The sequence below is a fragment of the Amphiprion ocellaris genome, chromosome 3, assembly GCF_022539595.1.
Source record: "Amphiprion ocellaris isolate individual 3 ecotype Okinawa chromosome 3, ASM2253959v1, whole genome shotgun sequence".
In the NCBI taxonomy this organism is placed as follows: Eukaryota; Metazoa; Chordata; class Actinopteri; family Pomacentridae; genus Amphiprion; species Amphiprion ocellaris.
Window position 1 is genome coordinate 5,816,297 of NC_072768.1, and position 6,440 is coordinate 5,822,736.

General features: G+C 32.7%; 1 long non-coding RNA gene across 1 annotated transcript; it reads left to right on the forward strand.

Moving 5' to 3' along the window:
* The first annotated feature begins 1,125 nt into the window (after nt 1-1,125).
* LOC129348606 (uncharacterized) lies at nt 1,126-6,096 on the forward strand. The gene is made up of 3 exons (XR_008601212.1): nt 1,126-1,402; nt 2,033-2,191; nt 5,854-6,096. It is a non-coding gene; the product is annotated as an uncharacterized LOC129348606 (long non-coding RNA).
* Nucleotides 6,097-6,440: the final 344 nt, after the last annotated feature.

Sequence of the window (6,440 nt, forward strand, 5' to 3'; positions counted from 1 at the left end):
AAATATACCTCAAATCTGCTTTGATTAAAACGTCTTCAAGTGTTTATGAGAAGATATTAAACTATCCTGAATGACTGCCACATCAGCAAGTTTTCACTGTTGGAAAAATAACATTTTGACTAATCCTGACCCAGTAATATGAGCAACTTATTTCTCCCTTGAATAAAAAGCATTCTGAAGACAGTCGCCTGCTCCGTGCACTGGTGGAGCGCTACAGAACTAAAATCGTAAAACCTGACATGCAGATAACAAAGTGAAGCATCAATGAAATGAAAAAGTGCTGTAATTGTATGCCCCAAAGCATCATCGATCCAGCAGCAGGGGAAAGAAATCAGTGGAACAAGTGAAAGTGGGAACATCTTTCATATTTCCTCGCTACTTCTATTTATGATTAATGTAATGTTACATACAGGAAACATGGCAGCAGCTCTCTTTACAATCCAGGACAAATGTCATTGAATTAGAATTTTATTCTTGATGATATGTGCAAAAAGCATCAGTTATTATGAGGTCTAATGATGAAACAGTCACGATCACTGTTCCCTCTAAGCTGCGCGCGTGCGCAATTGCACACTGCTGACACGGTCTCCGCACACAGAAAATCTGCTGCACACAAAAAAAAGTCCAACCTAAATTGTAAATAAAATAAACATGTAGCAGGCTGCACAGTGGGGTAGTGGTTAGCACTTTCGCCTTGCAGCGAGAAGGTCCCTGGTTCGCGTCCCGGCTTTCCCGGGATCTTTCTGCATGGAGTTTGCATGTTCTCCCTGTGCATGCGTGGGTTTTCTCCGGGTACTCCGGCTTCCTCCCACAGTCCAAAAATATGCTGAGGTTAATTGATGATTCTAAATTGCCCGTAGGTGTGAATGTGAGAGTGCTTGTTTGTCTTTGTATGTGGCCCTGCGACAGACTGGCGACCTGTCCAGGGTGTCCCCTGCCTTCACCTGAGTCAGCTGGGATAGACTCCAGCCGCCCCCGCGACCCTAGTGAGGATTAAGCGGTGTATAGATAATGGATGGATGGATAAACATGTAGCAATTCATTCTGTGTTATTTTTCAGTGTGAGTCAGTGAGTGACGGTGACTGGCTGCTGCAGCCAATGATGCGATTTACATACATATTTACCATAGACTGTATATAATGGTATTTACGCAGCTAATCAACGTCAGGCGTCCTTATGTGCAGCCATCGTTGTTCTCATAGATATGAATGAGTAGATAGGACACGCCCCTTTGAGCTGCGTGCTACAGCGAGGCTAAGCTAGTGAAGGCAAAGTTTCAGTGCATTCCGTTGATGTAGACGGCGTGAAAACGGAAACAAGTATGCCGGCTCACTGTGCTGCATACAATTACACACTGCATCGTACGATTGAGACAAGGAAACTTGGAATGACTTTTCATAGGTAAGAATAGTTTTTGGCTCTTTTTTCATTATGAAATCTTGTTGAGAGCTTCCAGTCTATGAGAGCTAACTAGTTAGCCACTAGCAAAACGCTAAGGCGAGCTAGCAGCTTGACAAGCAAATACCAGACGATTAATAGTAGCTGTAGTATAGTTGTACAAGCAGTAGTAGTAATACTAAAAGTACAAGCAGCAGTAGTAGTATAAACAGCTGTTAGAGTCGTAGAAGTAGTATCAGCATTTGTAATAGTATTACAAGTTGTAGTAGCAGTGCCAGTATCAGCAGCAGTAGTTGGTGTACTATCACTACTACTGGTAGTAGTCACATTGCTATTACTACCACCAATACAACCAATAGTAGTTATAAAGCCTAACTCATGTATATCCAGATTACCATCTATGTTCTTCCTCCAAACCCATTTTATGATTGGGATTACAGGCAGTTCTTTAGGACTGCTCTCAAATAATTGAAATGTTATTAAACAAGGTTATACTTATCAAATTAAATAGCTCTGGTCTCCAGTATATTGGCGAATTCGGTTCTTTGTACTTAATTTATTAGCATGATTTCTTTTTAATATCTTGTGTACAGACTTAATTACTTCTCTGTCTACTTTTCTTACTCCATGTAGGTTTCCCAGAGACTATGGGTTGAGGAGGAATTGGAAGTTTGTCGGCTTAGACCTGGTGTCATTCCATCAGTGTTAAACTTCCCGGCTCATCTTGGAAGAGTACGTGCCAGAAAGACCATGACCAAGCAGCCTTGAGATCTTAGGCAGCGTCTCCCTGAGGTGGGTGTCGATGGTGTTCACGGTCAGGTCTGTAGAGGGGGGAGGCCGCCACCCACCTCCCCGCCTACTCTCTACCCTGACTCCGCCTTGGCTCCACCCATGTGGTCACTTTATTAACTACAATGCCAAAGGGACGACGAAATTACTTCTTTTCCTCTGATCTGTAGCTCAATGAGTTAAGGGTTTTCCTGTAGAGCTGTAGGTCTCTGGTTCAAGACCAGACCCTTCTTAAATTTTATCAAAATCCTGACAAAGAAAAATGCCAGTGGTGGGTCTTGAACCTACTACCTTCCACTTGGTAGTCTCTCTTCTTAACCCCCTGAGCTACTCACTCAGATACTTTTTTTTTTTTTTTTTTTGCGCATTTATCATCTATTTTTTTGCCATTTTTGAGTTTTTTTTAACTTGAGTCTCGTCTCGACCGTTTTTCTCGGGGGTTGGACTTCAGCCTTTGTGCTGGAGGGTGGAACCCTCAGTTCCAAGACTTTCCAAAGCCTCCAGACCTCCCAAGTCCTCAGGACCTGAGCTTTCACACAGTCTGAGGGCTGAAATTTTCTAAGTCCCACAGTAGTTCTCTGTTAGATTGAACTTCCAGACAGTCCAAGGACTGATATCTTCTAAGTTCCTGAGTACTTCTCTGTTAGATTGAACTTCCAGACAGTCCAAGGACTGATATCTTCTAAGTTCCTGAGTACTTCTCTGTTAGTTTGAACCTTCAGTCTGTTAATATTTCGATTAAATCTTTAAGGTTTTTCTTTTTAAATGTTTTACCACCTTTTAATGTTTAATTTTCTTTTTAAATCCTTCATTGTATTTTCTGTGTAATTCCTATTTGAACTTTTATTGTCTTTAAGATATAATTTTCTAATTAAACATTTAATTTTTTAATTAAATGTTTTGTCTTTTTTGGCCTTTTATTGGATAGGTGTATTGAGAGACAGACAGAAAACAGGGGAGAAGAGTGGGGGGAAGACTTGCAGCAAAGGGCCATGAGCAAGAATCGAACCCGGGCCGCTACGTTGGGGACCAGCCCATGTACATGGGTCACCTGCTTAACCCATTGAGCTATATGGGCGCTCATGTTTTGTCTTTTTAAGGGTTTAATAATCTGATTAAATGTTTTGCATTTTTAAAAATGTTTAACATTCTTCTTGTTTAATTGTATTTTTTAAATGTTTAATGATGGAAAATACTTTATCTGTAATTTCTAATATTTGTATTTTAAAAATTTTGTTTAATTTCATAATGACATGTATTGTATGTTGTCGAATTATCTCATTCGATATTTTGTCTGTTTAATAGAGTAAAACATTAAATTACATTAAATTCTATTAAACAGACAAAATATCGAATGAGATAATTCGACAACATACAATACATGTCATTATGAAATTAAACAAAATTTTTAAAATACAAATATTAGAAATTACAGATAAAGTATTTTCCATCATTAAACATTTAAAAAATACAATTAAACAAGAAGAATGTTAAACATTTTTAAAAATGCAAAACATTTAATCAGATTATTAAACCCTTAAAAAGACAAAACATTTAATTAAAAAATTAAATGTTTAATTAGAAAATTACATCTTAAAGACAAAAAAACTTCAAATAGGAATTTAACAGAAAATACAATGAAGCATTTAAAAAGAAAAATAAACATTAAAAGGTGGTATATGTACATATAATTTAATTGTATTTAATGTTTAACTCTATTAAACAGACAAAATATTGAATTAGATAATTCAACAACATACAATAAAAGTCATTATGAAATTAAACAAAATTTTTAAAATACAAATATAAAAAATTACAGATAAAATATTTTCCATAATTAAACATTTAAAAAATACAATTAAACAAGAAGAATATTAAACATTTTAAAAAATGCAAAACATTTAATCAGATAATTAAACCTTTAAAAAGAAAAAACATTTAATAAAAAAATTAAATGTTTAATTAGAAAATTACATCTTAAAGACAAAAAAACTTCAAATAGGAATTTAACAGAAAATACAATGAAGCATTTAAAAAGAAAAATAAACATTAAAAGGTGGTATATGTACATATAATTTAATTGTATTTAATGTTTAACTCTATTAAACAGACAAAATATTGAATTAGATAATTCAACAACATACAATAAAAGTCATTATGAAATTAAACAAAATTTTTAAAATACAAATATAAAAAATTACAGATAAAATATTTTCCATAATTAAACATTTAAAAAATACAATTAAACAAGAAGAATATTAAACATTTTAAAAAATGCAAAACATTTAATTAGATAATTAAACCTTTAAAAAGAAAAAACATTTAATAAAAAAATTAAATGTTTAATTAGAAAATTACATCTTAAAGACAAAAAAACTTCAAATAGGAATTTAACAGAAAATACAATGAAGCATTTAAAAAGAAAAATAAACATTAAAAGGTGGTATATGTACATATAATTTAATTGTATTTAATGTTTAACTCTATTAAACAGACAAAATATTGAATTAGATAATTCAACAACATACAATAAAAGTCATTATGAAATTAAACAAAATTTTTAAAATACAAATATAAAAAATTACAGATAAAATATTTTCCATAATTAAACATTTAAAAAATACAATTAAACAAGAAGAATATTAAACATTTTAAAAAATGCAAAACATTTAATTAGATAATTAAACCTTTAAAAAGAAAAAACATTTAATAAAAAAATTAAATGTTTAATTAGAAAATTACATCTTAAAGACAAAAAAACTTCAAATAGGAATTTAACAGAAAATACAATGAAGCATTTAAAAAGAAAAATAAACATTAAAAGGTGGTATATGTACATATAATTTAATTGTATTTAATGTTTAACTCTATTAAACAGACAAAATATTGAATTAGATAATTCAACAACATACAATAAAAGTCATTATGAAATTAAACAAAATTTTTAAAATACAAATATTAAAAATTACAGATAAAATATTTTCCATAATTAAACATTTAAAAAATACAATTAAACAAGAAGAATATTAAACATTTTTAAAAATGCAAAACATTTAATTAGATAATTAAACCTTTAAAAAGAAAAAACATTTAATAAAAAAATTAAATGTTTAATTAGAAAATTACATCTTAAATTTCTTAAATCTTTTTAATAATAAAACTTTTTAAACATTTTATTGTATTAATTTTTTTTCATTTGATTTAATTGCTTTTTGTTATGTAGTTTATTTCTTTAATCTTCTTTTTCTGTCAAGATTTTAACCCCAACCTTAAAAATTAAACAAACCCTTAAATCAGAATGAAAATACTTCTGTTGTCACAATCATGAGTTAGTCAATTATTCAGTTTATCAATTCAACTTTATTTGTTTAGCACATTTCACACAGATGACAAAACTAAACAAGCAAAGAGAAAAAACTATGCTAAAACTATGATTAAAACTCAAAAACATTTAAAAAAAAAAAAAAAAAAAACATTTAACATCGTAATAAAATATGTTGTGTCCAGGGGATGGAGGGAGTTTATTGAAGTCTTCTTGGGCTCACATGGTAAATCATTTAAAATATAAACTTGATATTCAGTCTAAGGAAACTGCAGAGCGACAGAAGAAGCAACAATATCTCCTGTTTTCTCCTTTAATGAGTCGACTCTTCTTGTGCTTTCAGACCAAAGAACTACAGACTCTTCACAACCTGCTCAAACTCTTGGTACAGGACCTCACCACACAGGTCAAGAAGGTTTCCATCTCATTTCTACTCTGAAGCTCACCTTCTCCTGCTCAAAATGCTGACAAATGTTTCTGCTGCTCTAAAGTCTGCTCTCCAGAACTTCCTAAAAACTCTCAAAGTCTCTTCTGCTGCAGGTTGCTTTGTAGAACTGTTCCAGAAAACCTCACTAAACCACATGGAGGGGCCTCAAGATAGTCGTCCAAATGAAACCGTACAAAAAGCAGACTAGTACAACCCAAACGCTAAAGTCTCCTGCAGCCTACCAGAGAACCTCTGAGAACAGAGAATCAGGACAGGAACTCTTACCTTCTAGACAACCAACATCGGTTCTCAAACAAGAATACAGAATGTGTCTGACCAAAAACCTCTAAAGACTCAGTACAGCCAAGATAAAGACACAACTCAGCTGCACCAAACCCACTAATCACTGCACACATTAACACCATGTGCTAACTGTGGCTAAAGAACCACATTTACCAAGACAACTATCCAGTACAAAGCCCTAAAACACACCAAGAAACACA